This window comes from Monodelphis domestica, chromosome 5 (genome assembly GCF_027887165.1).
Source record: "Monodelphis domestica isolate mMonDom1 chromosome 5, mMonDom1.pri, whole genome shotgun sequence".
NCBI classification, from domain to species: domain Eukaryota; kingdom Metazoa; phylum Chordata; class Mammalia; order Didelphimorphia; family Didelphidae; genus Monodelphis; species Monodelphis domestica.
This window is the reverse complement of record NC_077231.1, coordinates 101633430-101652899: the sequence shown is the minus strand read 5'-3', so window position 1 is coordinate 101652899 and position 19470 is coordinate 101633430. Positions and strand designations below refer to the sequence as shown.

The window sequence follows — 19470 nt, the reverse complement described above, 5'->3', positions numbered from 1 at the left end:
ATTCAGATGTCACAGTTCCCTTGCAAAAATAGAGGTATTATAGAATCTGATTTTATAGATGAGGAAACTGAGGCTTACAGAGAAATTAGGTGTTCACACCCTGGTGAGAGTTGGAGTGGGGATTCAACCCAGATCTCTTTCCATTCAAGCCCATTATTTTTTTTGTGGGCTCCAGAAATAGCTATGGAACACATAATTTGGTTCAAGAATCCTTTGTTAAGTGCCTGCTGTATATACATACGCCTAATGCTGGGCCTGTGGGAGAGACTTTCAGCTGGCACTGTATCATCTGCAAGAGGGGCCCTGCCCCATCCCCCCAGGGGTCTCTTGGGGCTGGGGGAGCAGTGGGAGACCCTTTAGATCTAGACTAGCTCTTGGGGACACCAAGATGAAAAAGTAATTCTTTTGCTTATCATCATGCTCCTCGCTTGTATGTATGTAGGCCTCCTTAGTGTGGTGGGTGGGGAGGCAGAGAACCATAATGGCTCACGTTTATGTAATTCCAGCTCTGGGCCTTGCTCTGTGTGGGATCATGGGCAAATGACTTCTTCATGTTGGTTTCCTCCATTATATACATATCTTTAAAACTGGGCTTGTCCATGGAGGTTAAAAAAACAGGTTTTCTTTTTTAAGACATTATGAACTTATACAGGCTGAACAGCTTTCCCCATGATCTTTTATAATTAAATTTTTTTTAAACCCTTACTTTCTGTCTTAGTATGGATACAAGTATTGGTTCCAAGAGAAGAGCCAGAAAGCTAAACGGGGGTGGGGGCTAAGTGAATTGCCCAGGCGAAATTCGAACTCAGGACGTCCTGTTTTTAGGTCTGGCTCTCAATCCACTGAGCCATGCAGCTACCCAGTCCCCATGCTCTTTGACTCCATCTCCTTGGTATGAAAGGTGATATTAATAGTCACGCTTTCATTTTGTTTAGGGGTGGGATATGTGCTAAGTTAATGCGTTTGGGAGTGGTTGGTCAGACTCTGTCTCCAGGCGTTTTGAGCTGCTCTCCTACCTGGGCTGCTGGTGGGGAGCCACAGGTGGAGGCTGGAGCTCTGAGGCTCCAGGAAGGATGGGTGTGGATGGGAGGAGCTCCCTTCGGCTGTGGATTTCTACCTACATTAAAAATGCTTCACTCCTCTGGGTAGTCAGAGTCCTCTTCTGTGGGGTTTGGGACAGCAGAGTGAGGGTAGCATGTCTGGTTCTCCTGAGCCAGGTGGGACAATCCATTATTGACGGAGGGGCCTCAGCCCTGTACTTTATGCAGAGAAGAAATAGTGTGGGTGCCCCCAGGGGCCTGTGATCTAGGTAGCCAGACAAATAAGCTCTGGCTGCTGCACCTGTGAGTGGGTGGCTTGGTCTCAGAGGGAACTGATGTTTATAGCTTCCCTTTGGGCTGCCTAGCCTGCCTTCTTTCTGCCCTGCTCTTTGAATTGGGCATTTCTGGTGCCCAGAGGTCATCCGTCCTGCCCCCTTCATTTTACAGATGAAGAAACCAAAGCCTGCAGTGGCAGGGGGCCGCCGGTGGAAAAGGGCCGCCTGGGGGAGGTACAGCTAGCTAGGAGCAGAGGTGAGATCAGAGAGCAGGGCTGCTGGCTCTCCCTCTGGTGGTCTCTCCTGGGCCGGGTAGTGTCGAGGTGTGCACCGTGGGGCACCTTGACCAAGGCTCCTGGGAGCCTTGGGGGGGTGTGGTGGGCCAGGGAGGTGGGCAGTGGTGACTCCTGGGGAAGGCTGACAGGGCAGGCTAGGCACCACTGTCCAGCTCCCAGAAGTTCCCTTTTCTCAGAATTGAGCCGACCGTACTTGTACCGCTCGCCTCTTTAGTGAAATGGAAGTTGGAGTCTGACAGCTTTCCGGAGCAGCCCTGGCTGGGCTGGAGGCTTTCTTTTTTTCAGGGAGGCTTTTTCTGTGCATCTGATGGACTGGAAAGACTGAGGTCTCCTGGTGCTGCTTTACCTGGATGGGCCTCTCTTATGCTTTGCCTTGAATCCCTTTGAAAAGATGTCAGGTTTTAGAGGCAGCTAGGTACTTCAGTGGATAAAGAGCCGGATCTGGAGTCTGAAGGCCTGGCTTTGAATGTGACCCCAGCCACTCCCTAGCTGTGTGACCCTGAACGAGTCACCTGGCCCCAGTTGCCCAGCCCTTACCACTTTTCTATCTTGGAATTCATACTTACTATCAATTGTTAGACAAAAGGCAAGTGTTTAAAAGGGTTTTTAAAGATTTGGGGGGGTGGGTTTGTGTCATCTAAATTTGTCCCTGCATCTCTCTTCCCTCTCAGAGACCTGTTTCTTATCACAATTTTTAAAGAAAGAATAAAAAAAAATCAGCAAAGACAATGAAGACTTTTTCAAAATGCACTGTTGTGTGCAATGATGTACCCCCGAGGATTCCCACCTCTGTCAGGAGCAGATGCTTCTCCTCCTCGGATTATGTTTTCATGTTTGTGATCAGGAGGGTCAGTCTGGCTCTTTGCCCTGCGAGTCTTGTGAATTCCCTGAGGGTAGAAATGGTCGCCAGGAAGGTAGGGTGAGGCCTCTCATTGTTTGGAAACTGAAATAATAGCCAGTCTTCCGTGGACTCTTGTTGTTTGTAGTGCTGCAAGCTCCTGGAGGTCAAGGACTTGCCTCCTGACCAATTGTGTAGCATTTAACATCCACCCCACCTCCCTGCCCCATGTAATCACCAGGTAGTCATTGGCAAACATGGAGTTTTAAAAACTTCACCTTCCATCTTAGAATGAATACTGTGTATTGGTCCCAAGGTAGAAAGAAGAGCAATAAGGGCTAGGCAGTGGGGGTTAAGTAACTTGCTAGGAAGTATCTGAGCTAGATTTGAACCCAGGGCCTTCTTTCTCTGTGCCAGGTTCTCAGTCCACTGAGCCACCTTGATGGTTGCTCAAACATGGATTTTTAAAAAATCTTTTATTGATGCTTTTCCCTTACATTGATGGCAGTTCCCATTGTTTCCCCACCATGGTAGAACCCTCTTTGGCAACAGGGTGATACCTTGGCCAAGTTATTCTCCGCTTGTAGAAGGAGGCAGGCAGGCAGGCAGGCTTCCCTGGGTATCCATCCCTCAGAAATGCCCTTTGGGCCCTGAACTAAGCAGTCTTCAAGTCTTTCAGGCTTCTTTCCCCCCATGAGGGGGCTTTCTGTGTAAGTTGTTCTCGCTTTGCAGATTTGCTCTCTATCCGGTTGTAAAGGTCTTTCCCTAAATCCTCCATGCTTTGTCGTATCTAATGGTACATCTCTCCATGGTCATCAGCCAGCCGGGATGTCTTAAGCATCAGCCTTGTTCCAGGTCCTTGATAAGTCCAGGGAATACAAAGGCCGCAGTGAAGGCCCTGCCCTGGAGCTTACAGATTAAAGGAGGGAGAATCAGCGTGTTGTTCATCTACTGCAGTTTGTTTAGCCCTGCCCTGGTTAATGGACACCCATCCTAGAATGTGACGCTCACTGTAAGTCACTCTAGAAACTGGGAGGCCTTTCCTTTTGTCTCTGACCTCTGGTGGCTCACCTGGGTCAAAGCAGGGCACACAGCTTCTCCACTTCAAATGGTCTCCCTTGGAACAATTCAGTCTGCCTTCCCACAGCCCTCCAGCCAGTGTCATTTTCCATTTTGGTTATCTTTATTAATCTGATGAGCGTGAGATGACGGCTTGCTGGCATTTCGGCGTGCGCTTGTTATTCATTTGGAGCGTCCTTCTGGGTAGTTCTTTTGAAAATTGCCTGTGCTGGAGTTGCCAGGTGGCCCAGTGAATAGAGCGGCAGGCTTGGAGTCAGGACGACCTGAGTTCAACCTCAGACCTCCTAGCTGTGAGACCCTAGGGAAGTCACTTAACCCCTTTCTCTAGCCCTTGCCATGTCTGCCTATCGATTCTAAGGCAGACGGTAAGAGAGAGAAGAAAATGGTCTGTGCTGTCCTTTGAGTACTTATCTATCAGGAATGGCTCTTGTCTTCATTTCTACCTGGGAAGTTTTCTGCCCTGACCCTTCCCCCATCTGTTCCATCCTCCAATGTAGACCCCAGAGGCCATGCCTGTGTGAGTTTTAAAATTAATATTCAACAACTAAATATTATATTTTATAAAGTTTTATTAATAATAACGAAGGCAAAAGAAGTGCCTGAACTCAGCCCTGTCACAGGTCAAAGAGAGTGTGGGAGGAGTTAGAGCCCACTTAAATGCAATCATGCAAAACACAAGGACGCAGGAAAAGGGAGAAAGATTCTAGTTATCCAGAAAGGAATTTGGGGTAATATAGTTTTGAGGGGCCAAGAATTTCTAACTATACACCTGGGAGGGCTGTGCCATTTGGCACTTCACACACACGTGTCAGATGACGTGCAGGTGCTGTCCCCTTGTTCCACCCCATCTTGGTGACTTCCCAGACCCAAGCTCCTCGGAACTTCCCTGGCCACCACTCCCCTGGGGTCTGAGAGGGACCAGGGTGTTTGCCTTTTCTTTGTATCCCTGATGCTTGCCACATAGTAAGCACCCAGGAAAAGCATTTTTATTCACTCATTCTAAACTTTTTCTGTATTGTCTGCTGCTTCCATAAAACTCCTCCCAAATTCCCATTTAATGTCTTACGTCAACCTGAGACATAGCAAAACTGTGATGGGGAAAGTTGCCATGTGGAGGGGCTGACTATTTGTTTTTAAAGATTGGAGTAAATGAGTTACTTTTACTCAGAGAAATGCTAAGAAACAAACAAACAAACTCGATTCCTTTGAGATCCCCAAAGATCCCCTTGGGTGTCTATAAAATGGGGGTAAGCTCACTAATGTGGGATCTCACCAAAAGCACAAATCTCTGGGTGCCTCGGATTGCAGGGCCCAAATCTTTCGCTGGTGATAGATGGTTTCTAAACATCCCCTCACGACCTATTGGTCTGCTCACTCAGGTTTATAGAGGAGGGTGTAAAGAGACAAGAGAATAAAAAATGGCTTCTTGTTGGGCTCTCCGCCTCAGCTTTCCCCCTCCCTCTAGGGTCCTGCCCTTTTTTTTCTCCCTTCTTTCTTAGTCCCTATGAAGACTCCTCAAGTTTTTCTCCTGGCTTCTTATCACTTGGCTACCGGTATTTTCATTCCTCCTGCTTTTTCTTACAGTGCTTTTTTGGTCCTTGAAGAACCCTGTTTGAGTGAGATAAACTCAAGGAGGACCCTGTTTCAGGAAACCTCTCTGCCCTATCTGTTCCCTTCAGTAGCTCATTGAGGGCTGTTTAATTGTGCTAGACCTTTCTTAGAAGGGCTGAAGGTCACTGACTAGAGACCAAAGGGCCCACGAGTCCTCCCCAGCCTGGACAAGAATCCCTTTTGTGGGGTTGTTAACCCGTGGGCAGCCAGCCTTTGCCCATTCCCCTGGGGGATTCTCAGCAGAGTTTCCTTCTCTCAGGCTCAAGACTTAGGTGCCCCCTTGGGCTGCTGAGTCTGTGAGCCGCAGTCTCTGGGTGCCACCACTCTGGGCCCATTCCGGAAAGTATCATCTGCCTCTGGTGGGAGGGACGGGAAGGGACAGGAGAGGTCAATGGGAGAGAAGAATCAAGCCGTCCTGGGTCTCTTGATTCGCTTACTGTTGCCGAGACCAGCACTGGGGGGCTCAATTCCTTCCACTCAGTGTGTCCACGTGCGGCAGAGGACTGGCAAGATTACCCTTCTTGATCCGCTGCCCCTAGTGACTCGTCAGGGGAAAAGATGGGGCTGTGGTTCCGTTGTCTTGGCCTGGCGACCAGGACCGGGGAAGCTTTCTAGACACACACTTCCCGGTCCTTCCCGGCGGAGGAGGAAATGGGAGGGGCGATGCCCACCCTGGCATGGGGCCCTGGCTTTTGGCGGCACTCCTCACACCGACACAGGGGTTTTTCCGAGCCACGCGCTGATGGGAATGGGTAGTGACAAGTTGAAAAAATATGGCTTAGGCAGAGAGCACTGTGTGTCCGGGTCCCACAACACCCATTCTCCGTTAGTCGCTACATTTGAAGCTGTTCACCGGCCCAAACATCGGGCCTCTTTGCAAGTCTCCTTCCTGACAAACTGGTCAGCCAGACGACAGGCAGGATGTTGGCTTACAAAGCCCCCAGGCAGCTGCTTGGAGGCTCAAGGAGTTCCCCCAGCCCCTTCCACAGGGCCGGGCATTGTGTGCACGCCCCTCGGGATCCCCTGCAGTGTCCCCAGGAGCTTCTCCCTGTCTGCGGCCCATCGGTCGCTGCTCAGCCTGATGAAGGGGTCCTCCCAGGATTCAGGCACCGCTGGGCCTTCTGGCCTCTCTCACCGCTTTGGGGAGCCCAGGGGGGCGTCAGGTTATGTGCCGGACCCTGGGTGGAGGCCTGGGACCGGGGGTGTCGGTTTAGAGCTAGAAGGGGCCTCGCTGACAAGGCAGGAGTTGTCGAGGAGGCTGTCCCTACTGCCATGCAGCATCAGAGGCATAAACAGACATAAAACGGATACCCCTAAGTGCATCACGGAGCCACAGCCTCCGGTGCCACCCAGGGGAGGGAGGAGACCTTTCTCGGCCGTGCACACGTGGTGCTCACGTTGGCAGCCCTGCCTTCCTCCCCACTCTATGGGGCGTGCCGCTTGTACCCTTCTTTAAACCTTCGCTGTCTCTTCAGATCAATGCTGTGTATTGGTTGCAAGGCAGAAGAGCCATAAGGACTAGCCTATGGGAGTTAAGTGACTTACCCTGGGTCACACCTAGGAAGACCTCCTGTTTGGACCTGACTCTTATCTGCTGAACCACCTAGCCGACTCCTAACCACTTAACTTAAAGAAATAACAGCATAACCCCATTTCAGGTTTATTTTCTCCAGTTGAGGAAAAATAGAAACTTAGCATGAACGAGAGTCCTAGCCACATGAGCGCAAGGATTTTAAAGAGAGATCAGCCTCATTCTTAGGTGGGAGATGGAGTGTTTATTGAGAAGTTTGAGGCGCTTCACCTGCCTGAGAAAGAGAGTTCACGAAGGAGCAGTGGCATACACTGAGGCTGACAAGACTGGAGGCCCTCGAGGCCATGGGGGGCACCCTAGGCTGCGGCACCAGGCCCCCAGGACCAGGCTGTAGGGCTTGGCGGTGATCAGAGAGGGAGCAGAGGGCCTCCAGGCTGTGGATGCCCTCCTGGTTGAGGCCCAGGAGAGCTTTGATCCTAGAGGCAGTGGAGGGCCACCAGTTTTCTAAGCAGAGTGGCGTGGTTAGAAGATTATCCCGGCAGCTGAGAAGGACGGCTTGAAGAGAAAGGGCCTGAAAGCAGGGTTTTCCAGTGGTCCGGACAGGTGGTCCTGATCTAGGTGGTGGCCCTGGGAGGGAAGAGCCAGGGACAGATGCCAGAGATGTGGCTGAGACGTGACAAGCCTTGGCAGCTGCCTGGATGTGGGGCTGGAGAGAGTAGGCAGAGCTGAGGTTGTGAACCCCGGGATGCTGGGGCCCTGGCCAGAAATAGCGGTGGCTGGGGGTGGGGTGGAGACACTGCCCGAGGAACCAGCCGGCCCCACGTTGCAGTCCAGGCCTTTTCTCGAGGAGGTATTTCTGCCCTTGCAATACCATCATTCATGCATCAGAGCCAACCTTTACCTTGAATGTTGCTGCCTGGTCTGGCCAGTCACCCTTGGATGACTGCCTTTTCCACACCTCATGTTATTTCACCCTCCATCCCAGAACCAATTAAAGTTGTTAATGAAGCTGAGCTTTTTGCATTTCCCTGAAGCCTCTCAGACCGGTGGGTTATGGGGGTAGTGGGGTACAGTGAATGGAATGGAATGTGCTGATGACAATAATCTCCTCGACTGGGGGGTGCCATGCTCCTCTTGGGCCTGGGAATCCCAGCTCACTGATGCGAGGCTGGGGGGCCAGAAAGTGGCTTGGATGTTAGCCAGGTTGGGCTTCAGGACTGACCAATAAGCTCTGGTTTTCAAGCTTGGCGACACTAGCCTGAACTTCAGACCTTGAGACTTTTTTTAAAAATGGAAGAAGCCAGAATGGGCTCCTTCCTGAAGGAAGGTTCAGAAGCTAACCAGCCAGTCAGGAAACATCTATGAAGTGGCAACTCCATGCCAGACTCTGTGCCACAAAAAGAGGCACAAGACATCCCCTGCCCTCCAGCAGCCGACATCTAATGAGGGAGACACCAAATAAGCTACGTTGTACAGGATGAAGAAGTACTTAGCAGAGGGAGGGCACTGGAATTGAGAGGGGTCAGGAAGGCTTCCTGTAGGAGGTGGGATTTGAGCTGGCCTTTCAGGGAGGGGTGTGGGGGTGAGGGTTCTAGGACCTGGGTATTTTTTCCTCTTGCCCCCAGCCTCCAAGGACAGCTTCCATCCAGGGAGGCCAGGGCTTGAATACCTTGCTGCTGCTGAGAACACAAGCAGCCCTCAGGGTCATCATTTACAGGAAAACTCAGAGGGAATGCTAACTAACGAATCCCCAGGGCTGCTGCCCTCAACTTGGGCAGAACCTGCTCATATCTGCTGCTGGCTTTTTTTTTTTTGGTTTGTCTTTTCTGTGAGAATAGAAGCTGGGCCCAGAATAGGGAATGGCCCTGAGGCAGGATCATCCTGGCCTGGGGAGGCCAGGAAGGGAGCCCTCAGGGAGGAAGCTAGCTTTTCAACTATCTGTGCCTATATGAGGTGCCCCCCTTGGATCAGTCTTGTCAGGGGGGATGACTGGTAGGGAAGAATATTGGGTTTACCAGAAGAAATTGGTTGGGGGGCGCTTTACAAAAAGAATATGTTGAAAAATCCCTTTGGGCCTCTTTCAAGGAATCCATCTGCTGTATAAAGAAGGGTCTGTGTTTGTTGGGCAATGAGGTTGCTATTTTGCCCTTCCCTGTGAACTGCTGCCTGGTCCAGTCCCTGGCCTGGCCCCCTTTACCCTCTCTTCAGCTCGTGGTGGAGGGCAGGAGGGTGGGTAGGCTTTTCCTCTGGCCTCTGAACCCTGGAACAATTCCACAAAATGTGAAAATCCCTGGTGCCTGGTAGTCCACTGTGAGCCCCTGTGCTCTCCTCTCCTAAGAGCTAACCAGCTGTTCTCACAACTAGGGCATTAATGGGCCCCACAAACCCTTCTGGTCATCCTGTGATTTTAGCCTTTCAAGATTCCAAGGTCTCCCAGAGCTGGTGGCCTTTCTCCAGTGCAGCATCGTGTTGGCCTCTGGCCCCTGGGAGCTCCCTGCCGCAAGCTGAGACAAACACCCCTATTTGCTGTCTGTTACAGGAACAAGAGGAGAGAACCTGGAAATTAAAGGGAGAGTGTGGAATTTATTTTCACCCAAGTCCAGTGTCCACCCGGCACCGAGGTAACGGGTTCTGAAGGCCGGGCCAGTAGGATGCAGGCTGGGTAGGTCAGACAAAGCTAGAAGGGATCCTGGCCCAGTTGGGCCTGCACCAGGAGAGCTACCCAAGGAAGCCTGGAGAGGGTCCCTGGGCCAGAGACCTGCTGGGAGGAGCAGGAAAGGGCTGACAGTCAGCTTTGGTGAATTGCACACATAGGAGAGAAAGGAGAGTTAACCCGGCATTTATAGTGTGTCTGCTTGGCTGGCTGTCTGGGCTAGGGAAAGGGCAGCATTTCATGCTTGCCCGGCAGCTCCAGAGCCCCTTGGTCTCCAGGCCTGGTGCCCATAACCTGCTCTCGACAGCGGGGCGGCGGGAGGGTCTGCAGCCTCCCTGGTGCCTCCTTGACTGTCTCCCATGATTCCTCTCCAGTGCCCAGGAAGGCCAATTAGCACAGAGTGGGCCGATGCCCCGAGTTGACAGTCTCTTCCCTTCTTGCTTCAGAATCTGAATTTAGAGCCAAAATGGACTCTTTGAGATGGTCCAGTCCAGGCTTATCATTTGGAAGATGAAGAAACCGAGAGCCATAGTGGTAGTATTTGTAAAGCAATGGCACATGGTAAGCACTATAGAAATGCTGGCTGTCATCCTGAGTGGCCTGAGTCACATTGGGAGGTAGGAATCTGACCGTGGTCTTTACCTTGGACTCTGAGTGCTCCCTGGAGTTGATAGAGGGAAGGCTGATTTGTGGGCTTGCAGGGTGAGGTCTTCTCTGGGTGCCGTGTTCTCACTGGTGAGAGGGTGAGACGGCCTTCCTGCCTGGACGTGTTGTGCAACTTGTCGTGACGGCTTGTGACTGTGCTCCTTGTTGGGCCTGGAGCAGAGGTGTTTCATCAGGGATCTCCTGCTCCCGTAGGGTTCCTTTGAGTGATGGCAACAGAAAGGGAGGCCTTGGGTTTGGCCTCAAGTCAGCCAGAAGCACTGTGCAGGAGGGGGGCCGGGGCTATCTGTGGGGGTCAGATGGCGTGGGACCCCAAGAGAGATTTTGTTCGGGTGCCAGCTGGGCTGCTTCCAGAATCTCAGTGGAGGAGCCAGTGAATCAGCTTGTGAATGGCAACCCAGGGACCCAAGAAATTTTGTGGAAGAGTCCAGTTTTTGATTCTAGGGACAAGAGGAAGGATGGTTTGCCCTCTGTTAAGCATCAGAACCCTGCCATTGTGTGGTCAACCAGGGTCCACATGATTGAGCATCAGGGATCATTACCTCTTTGCTAAGGGCGGCTGTATGGTATAATGGATGGAGTACTGAACTTGAAATCAGGAAGTCCTGGGCTCAAGTTTTGCCTCAGATATTTACTAGCTGGGTGACCCTGGGCAGATCCTTTCAACTCTTAGTCTTAGTTTTCTCATCTGTCAAATGGGGATAAGGGCACTTTAGATAATATATGTAAAGTACTTTGTAAACCTTAGAGCAAAATCTGTTTGTTTTGAATCCTTACTTTTTTGTCTTAGAATTAAAGGAGTAGGCTTTTGGGGTTAAGTGACTTGCCCAGGGTTATACAGTTAGGAAGTGTCTGAGGCCAGATTTGAGCCTAGGACTTCCCATCCACAGGGGAGCCACCCATTTGCCCATGAAATATTTCTACTTGGCTGGCATTCCAAACTCCACCATTTGTGCCCTCTAGGCATCCCTAGCATCATTTCTTCCTATGCTGCTCCCCTCAGCTCTTTCCAAAGACATTTCCTCACCAGCCTCTAGACCCTCCTGGTGTAGCCTCCCCATCTTGGCAGGGCCAGAAATGCCAGAGTTTCTTCTCCTCCAACAGGGTTTGTGTTACCTGTCTCTCAGGCCCCCTCAGATTCCAACTATTCCACAAGGCAGTTGTCTGCTTGGTCCAGCCAGAAGTGGACTCCTTCCTCTGCATCTATCACTCTGTCCAGTGGCACTTCTGTTGCTTTTTTGGTAAAAGCTGCTAGTGTCTGCTGCCATCTTCTTGGCTAAACTCTTGACAAGTATGGATGCTGTCTTCTAGGACTGTGTTGGCAAACCTATGGCATGCCTGCTGAAGTGGGCTGCTCCCCCTCTCCACTGCAGCTGAGGACATTTCTCCCATCACCTGTCCCACTGCCCAGCAGCCCAATGGGAATGATTCCTCCTTCCCCTGTCTGGGGTTAGGTGGGGGCTCACATGCAGCATGAGGGTTGCAATTTGCGTACTTGGTTGCTGTCACTGTCCTAGGGCATATTCCCCAAAGCCCTTATCAGCAGGTAATCGACAAATACTTCTCTGAATTAATAAATCAGGGCCTTGATTTTCCTGAGCTTGGGTTGGGCCTTACATTAACCTGGTCAGATAGGGAAAAATGGGAGAGGGGTGTTAGGAACTACCCAGGCCTGGACTCCTGCCTGAGATAGCTGTGCAATGAAGAAGGGCAAGTCATTGAACCTTTAAAAAAATTTTTTTTTATTTAATTAGTCAATTTAGAATATTTTTCCTTGATTACAAGAATCATGTTCTTTCCCTTCCCTTCCCTCAACCCCTCCCATAGCCAACACACAATTCCACTGGGTTATACATGTGTCGTTGATCAAAACCTATTTCTATATTGTTGATGTTTGCATTAGGGTGATCATTTAAGAGTCTACATCCCCAATCATATCCCCATTGAACCATGTCATCAAGCAGTTGTTTTTCTTCTGTGTTTCTACTCCTACAGTTCTTTCTCTGGATGTGGATAGTGGTTCTTCTCATAAAACCCTCCGAATTGTCCTGGCTCACTGAATTGCTTCTAGTAGAGAAGTCCATTACATTTAATTGTACCACAGTGTATCAGTCTCTGTGTATATTGTTCTCCTGGTTCTGCTCCTTTCACTCTGCATCACTTCCTGGAGGTCGTTCCAGTTCTCATGGAATTCCTCCAGTTCATTATTCCTCTAAGCACAGTAGTATTCTATCACCAACAGATACCATAATTTGTTCAGCCATTCCCTAATTAAAGGGCATCCCCTCATTTTCCAATGTTTTGCCACCACAAAGAGCGCAGCTATGAATGTTTTTGTACATATCTTTTTCCTTATTATCTCTTTGGGGTACAAATCCAGCAGTGCTATGGCTGGATCAAAGGATCAGTCTTTTATCGCCCTTTGGGCATAGTTCCAAATTGCCCTCCAAAATGGTTGGATCAATTCACAACTCTACCAGCAATGCATTAATGTTCCAATTTTGTCACATTCCCTCCAACATTTATCACTTTCCTTTGTTGTCATATTGGACAATCTGCTAGGTGTGAGGTGGTACCTCAGAGTTGTTTTGAATTGCATTTCTCTGATTATAAGAGATTTAGAATACTTTTTTATGTGCTTATTAATAGTTTTGATTTTTTTTATCAGAAAATTGCCTATTTATGTCCTTTACCTATTTATCAATTGGGGAATGGCTTGATTTTTTTGTACAGTTGATTTAGCTCTTTATAAATTTGAGTAATTAGACCTTTGTTAGAGGTTTTTGTTATGAAGATTTTTTCCCAACTTGTTGCTTCCCTTCTAATTTTGGTTGCATTGGTTTTGTTTGTGCAAAATCTTTTTAATTTAATGTAATCAAAATTATTTATTTTAGATTTTGTAATTTTTTTCTAACTCCTTGCTTGGTCTTAAAATCTTTCCTTTCCCAAAGATCTGACAAATATACCATTCTGTATTCACCTAATTTACTTATAGTTTCCTTCTTTATGTTCAAGTCATTCACCCATTCTGAGTTTATCTTGGTGTAGGGTGTGAGCTGTTGATCCAAACCTAATCTCTCCCATACTGTCTTCCAATTTTCCCAGCAATTTTTATCAAATAGTAAATTTTTGTCCCAAAAGCTGGGATCGTTGGGCTTATCATAGACTGTCTTGCTGAGTCATGTACCGGAAGTCTGTTCCACTGATCCCTCCTTTCTGTCTCTTGGCTAGTACCATATTGTTTTAATGATTGAATCTTTCCTGAGTCTCAGCTTCCCCCTCTGTAAAATGGAGAGTGTAGTAGTTCCCTCACTGGATGATTGTGAGCATCTTATGAGAGCATGTAGTAGGTCAAGGATGTTACTAAATATGAAAGCTCATTCAGATGCCAGGTCTTTGATTTGTGGCCTGGTGGCTAGCTTCCCTAATAACCCCTCTTCAGTATCTGCTGGATATCTCTCAGTTGTATGCAATTGGAAGTGGTTGGATGCTTACAAAAAAATAGATATTTATCGCATATTTAGAATCATAGGATCTTGTCCAGTTCCCACTTGAATTTTCTCTACCACCTCCTCAGTAGGGAATCAGCCTGTCTTTTTGTGAAGGCCTCCATTGATGGAGAACTTACTACCTCCTCAGAGAGTCCATTGGACCATTCTCATTGTTACCAAGGGCCTAAATGGGAGCTAAAATCCACCTTACTGTTACCACATCCATTACTAATAGTTTTTCCCTCTTTGGGACCAAGCAGAAAGTCTCTTCCTTCTTGGTGAAATCCCTTTGTGCCATGCAGAAGAGTAGTCCTCAGACTCTCTCTGTTATACTCGTGTTACTCCTTAACGAACAGCCCTTAGAATAGGTGAGGCAGCACTCTGAGGACTAATTGTAATAACTCTCATTTCTGGAATGCCAGAAAGTGTACCAAGCACTTGCTACAGCCCCTGGACATAAGTAATACACCTCGTGTGTATTACTGTGCCCATTTGACAGATGTGACTCAGGAAGGTCCAGTGATTTTGTCAGTCACCCAGCCTGCCAGGAACAGAGTTGGGAGTTCTTTCCACTGCCCGAACCCATGTGGCCGTATACCGAGTCACTGGGCAGCCTTTATCTACTGGACTTCACTGCCCCCTCCCAGCCATCTTCTTTTTAAAAAAGCAACAACTTTTTTTTAAATTAAAAACAAAACAACAACAACAAAAAACCCTTATCTTCCATCTTAGAATGTGTTTTGGTTCCAAGGCAGAAGAGTGATAAGGGCTAGACAATGGGGGTGAAGTGACTTGCCTAAGATTATACAGCTAGGGAGTGCCTGAGGCCAAATTTGAACCCAGGTCCTCTTGCCTCTAGGCCTGGCTCTCCATCCACTGAGCCACTTACCTGCCTCTCCCAGTCTTCACATTCCCCTGGCCTGTACAGCCCTTTACTGGTAATAGCTAATGACTAAAAGAAAACCAAACTAATTCAGTAACCACTCCAGAATGCCTGCGACTGTCCTTATCTTTGTCAGGCTTGTGACGTCATTGGCATAGGGGCCCCAGTGAGGCAGCACCCTCCACCCGTGCACCCCCCTCTTTCTGGTACCCTTGCTCCCCTCCCTTCCCTCATTGGTGGCCCGTGGCCAGTCTGTTACTCAGGCTTGTGGTTTGCCCCTCCTTCCATAGCATCATCAGAGTCCTGCCCTTTACTCCACTCGGACAGCCGCCATCTTCCTTTGTTTCTGGGGGCTGTAGCTGGAGACTCCATATTGATCTTCCTGTCTCATCTCTTCCAACTCCAGGCTGTCCCCCACTCAGCTGCCAGAGTGGTCTGGCCATATCACCCTCCCCACCAACCTTCCAACCGCTCAGTCAACTCCACTCGCTTCCTTTTATTTCTGAAATCAAATATCCTTAGGGGCAGCTAGTGCAGAGTGGCAGGCCTGGGGTCAGGAGGGCTTGGGTTCAAATCTTAGCTGTGTGATCTGGGCAAATCACTTAATCCTATTCATCTGTTCCTTGCCTCTGCTTAGAATTGTTGCTGAGATAGAAAAGTAAGGGTTAAGGAAAAAACCAACCCAAATATAGCTCCCTTAGTTTGTCATTTCAAGTGCTTCATAAAATGCCCCCTACTACCTTTCTAATTAGTTATTTTTAACTATTTTACTTTTCCATTAAGAATTTATCATCTTGAGGGCAGCTGGGTGGCTCAGTGGATTGAGAACCAGGCCCAGAGGTGGGAAGTCCTGGGTTCAAATCTGGCCTCAGACACTTCCTAGCTGTGAGACCCTGGGTAAGTCATCTGACCCTCACTTCTTAGCCCTTAGCACTCTTTTGCCTTGGAACCAAAACACAGTATTGATTCTAAGACAGAAGGTAGGGGTTTAAAAAAATCTTATCTTCTCTCTCATCTTAATTCCCATCTACTTTTTCTCCTTGGGGGAAAAAAAAAGGGAGAAAAGCAAAACTTTTGTAACAGATATGCCCAGTCAAGCAAAACAAAGCCCCACCCGTGTCATCAGCTAGGAGGTAGATAGGGTGTCGGGCTTCCTCTCCAGATTCCTGGGATCCTGGTCGGTCATTTCCAGCCTTTTCACTCTTAAATTATTTCACGTTCGCATGCCTTTTTGAGTTCTAGATTCTCTCCATCCTTTCCTTCCTTCCCTCACCCACTGAGAAGGCGGGTAATAGGGTATGGGCTATTCAGGCCAAGCATTCCCATATTCGCCATGTTGCCAAAGAAGGCCCCCCGGAAAGGGAGGAGGTGATACTTGTGCAGTTTGCCCTCTGGAGGCAGAGAGCCTGGTTTCATCTGGAGGCCATTGATCGGGGCCGAGTCTGTCGCCGCGATCATACGTCATGGCGGTCACAGCACGCGCTACTGCATCCCAACCGCACGCCGTGGCTTGTTCAGTCGTTCCCCAGCAGGGCCCTCGCTGTCCTAGGCTGGGAGCGAGCCTCACTTTGGCCTTGGCTTAGCTCTGCCGCTCCAGAATTGGACTGACGGTGCTGATTCCAGGCTGTTTGGAGAGCCGTGCCAAACGTCCATTCAGCCTGCCAGCCTTCCCTCCCCAATTCCAGCCTTTTTGGGCATTGCCCCCTCCAGACCGGTTGGCCTCCTTGCTGTTCCTCACCCCTAGCACTCGTCTCCCACCTCCATGCCTTTGCAGAGCCGTCCCTCTGTGCCTGGCGTGCTCTGCCTTCTGCCTCTGGAAGTCTCCGACTTCCTTGAAGGCTCCACTCCAGGCCAGGCAGACTTCGTGTGCACCTGCTGTCTCGGAGCCCAGCCTGGCCGCACAAGAAGACCCCCGTACGTTCTGTGCTGGTGCGGCTCGCCCGGGATCCCACAGCTGCGAGTGCCCCTAGGCTAGGCCCTCCGGACGCTCTGGCCACCTAAGGCCTTCGTAACTGCCTAGCGGTCTGTTGCCTGGCTGAGAAGTGCAGGGACCCCTCGGAGTCCCAGCCAGCCTCGGGCAAAGGTGAGGCCACCCTGCTAGAGACCTGGCTGTCGCATTGCAGCCAGCATTCATGGAGCACTTTGAGATGCATCTTGATCTCAGCCCAGGCCCACACCCAGAGCAGGAGTAGAGCCAGCATTGGAACCCAGGCCCTCGGTGCCGAGGAAGTCTGTAACTAAGGGCCAGAGGAGTAGGACAGACAGGGCTAGGAGGAGAGCGGGAAGAAGGCTTTTGGGGAGAGGCCACACCAGGCCTGATGATCAGTGTGGACAAAGGCAGGGCTCCAAGAAGGGCTTGGTGTGGTCTGGGGGATCTGAGAGTGGCCTGAGGTGGACAGAAGTCGAGGATTTCTGTAAAGCTCTTCTAAGGAGCTGGGAGGTCTGGCCCAGCTCTGCTCCTCACTGGCAGTGGCCTCGGGCAAACTAAAATGATTGCCCCTCTGCGGGCTTCCCGCTTTCTGCCTCTGTCCTGGATTAGAGAACTGCGACGGTCTCTTCTAGGCCAGAGCACGTGATTGTCTCCTCTTAAAGGCTCCTAAAGTGGGTAAGCCAGAATGAAGGCAGACACGGGTCTCTGGCCCTCTCCTGAGTGAGCGGCGCTCTTCCTGGGCCTGGGGTGGGTGGCCGTGAGGAAGCGGGGGTTCTGGACACCTCGGGCCTTTGAACAAGGGGTTGCGGGGAGAAAGAAGGCATCCCCCCTCCCTGCCTCAGGAGGCCGAGCTGTTCGGAGCTCCCGGCGCTCTTCCTGGGCCTGGGATGGGTGGCCGTGAGGGACGGGGGGGTTCTGGACACCTCGGGCCTTTGAACAAGGGGTTGCGGGGAGAAAGAAGGCATTCCCCCTCCCTGCCTCAGGAGGCCGAGCTGTTCGGAGCTCCCGGCGCTCTTCCTGGGCCTGGGATGGGTGGCCGTGAGGGACGGGGGGGTTCTGGACACCTCGGGCCTTTGAACAAGGGGTTGCGGGGAGAAAGAAGGCATCCCCCCTCCCTGCCTCAGGAGGCCGAGCTGTTCGGAGCTCCCGGCGCTCTTCCTGGGCCTGGGATGGGTGGCCGTGAGGAAGCGGGGGTTCTGGACACCTCGGGCCTTTGAACAAGGGGTTGCGGGGAGAAAGAAGGCATCCCCCCTCCCTGCCTCAGGAGGCCGAGCGCTCTTCCTGGGGGAGGCCCGGGCGCTGGGGGGTGTGCCGCTCTGCTCATGTGGGTCAGCCAGTCACACACCCCGGAGTTAATAGAGCACGTCAAGTTTGGGAGGTTGGAAGAAGGGCTCCGGCGAGAACGTCTGGGATGGAGGCCAGAGGAAGGGCCTCCTCCTTTCAGAGGGGCTTGGGCTGACGGAAGATTGTTTCGTTGGGCCATAGTAAGAGACGCTTCTTTTTCTTTTGAATCGTAACTTCATAAATATTCCATAGACACGCATGCTAATTTGGTACAAGTTTAGCGTGGATCTTGTGGGAGTTACAGCTGGGGGAGAGCACTTATCACGGGGAGGTCTCAAGATGCTTTGATCCTTTGAGATTAATGAGCAAACATAGAATTTATGGGAGTTTATATTTTGCCCATGAAAATAGAAATGGCCTTCCTCCTGTACTCCCCCACCCAAAGCAGATTCGCAAACTGATGGCAGTTGAGAATTCAGAAGAAATGGAGGTGAATAAGCTCACGGAGACGACCCAGCAAAGGAGAAAGATGAACCAGCTTGCGACAATTAGCAATCTGCAAACTTGGCAGAATGATGACGGCCAGTGGGTGGGCGACAGTGGCCCATTTAGAACAGGCCGGGATGCCTCAGATGGGACTTGCTCTCCTCTGGCTGGCTCTCTTCAGTGGGAAATGTGGGCTTCATCGCCTTGTCAGGCTGCTAGGAGGAGGAGTTGGGTTCAGAGGAAATCGTGGATGGGTAGGGCTGGAAGAAACCATCGGTGGTCACTCAGACCCCTCTACAACAACCTCTGTATAGTTCAGTGGCTCTTTTCTGAAGCTCTGGTATATATCAGGCCCCGACTAGGTCCCAGGGAGACAAAAACACCTCCTGCCCCTTAAGGACGTTGTATTCTACAAGGAGGACACAGGAAATCTAGACCGTGATGGAGGTGGGAGGGTGGGGCAAGAGGAAGGGAAGAACTCCGACCTTACCAATATGGAGGCCGTTTCTGGGAGCACCCTCTTTTACAGAATCTCTCCAGAGCCCGGCCCCCCTTCTTCCTTCCTGTCTCAGGGATTGAGGTGGCCTTCCTTCTTGTCCAGAGGAACTCTTCTCTGCCTGTGCCCTCTGGGATCCTGGTGCATTCTGCGATCCAATGATCTTATCTTCCTCTCTTCCTTGACCTTTCTTCAGCATTTGGCACCGGGGTGCCTCCCTGGTCATCTTACCTGTCTGACCCTTCCTTTTTGATCACTTTGTTCTTCAACTTCCTATTTTAAGTGCCTCCGGGTATTGTTATTGGCCTTGTTTTATTTCTATACTCAGTGTCCTAAGGATCTCATCCCCTTCCAATGATAATCACTTTTTTTTTACCCCTACCTTCTATCTAAGAATCAATACTGTGTGTTGGGTCCAAGGCAGAAGAGGGGTAAGGACGAGGCAATGGAAGTTAAGTGACTTGTCCAGGGTCACACAGCCAGGAAGTAGCCAGGACCTCCCATCTCAAGGCCTGGTTCTGTATCTTATTGAGCCATCTAGTTGTCCCCCAGCATTCATCTTTATGTAAACAACTCTCAGCTCTACTTATGCAGGCATAATGGGGACTCAGCACACACGGTTCAGTGGAAGGAGGATTGGCACCAGCGTTCAAGGATCACAGCTTCCGTTCTCCCTCTGCCAGCTTTGTGGGACACTTATTTTCTCTGGGCTTCAGTTTCCTCATCTAAAAACTGAAGAGGTTGGTCCACTTGACCTCAGAGGTGTCTAATCCTGGAATCTCTCACCTGCTCTCTGGCTCCACATCTCTAACTTCCTCCTTCCTGAAGGTCCTTATGTTCAAAAGTGCAAGGCCTCCAGAACCAGCCTCTCCCCCAGCCTCTCTGCTTCTCCTGACGGCCCATCCGGGGCTCA

General features: G+C 50.4%; 1 protein-coding gene across 4 annotated transcripts in view; it reads left to right on the top strand.

Annotated features, from left to right (window-relative positions):
• The window catches only part of TMEM184B (transmembrane protein 184B), a 53587-nt gene that overhangs the window by 1249 nt on the left and 32868 nt on the right, over positions 1–19470 (top strand). For 2 of the 4 annotated variants that reach the window (XM_056798929.1, XM_007506192.3), the window contains exon 2: positions 9211–9292. The exons of the other annotated variants lie outside the window; for them this stretch is intronic. The gene's annotated coding sequence lies outside the window, so the exon portion shown is untranslated. The remainder of the gene's footprint in view (positions 1–9210; positions 9293–19470) is intronic. 4 annotated transcript variants of the gene reach the window in all.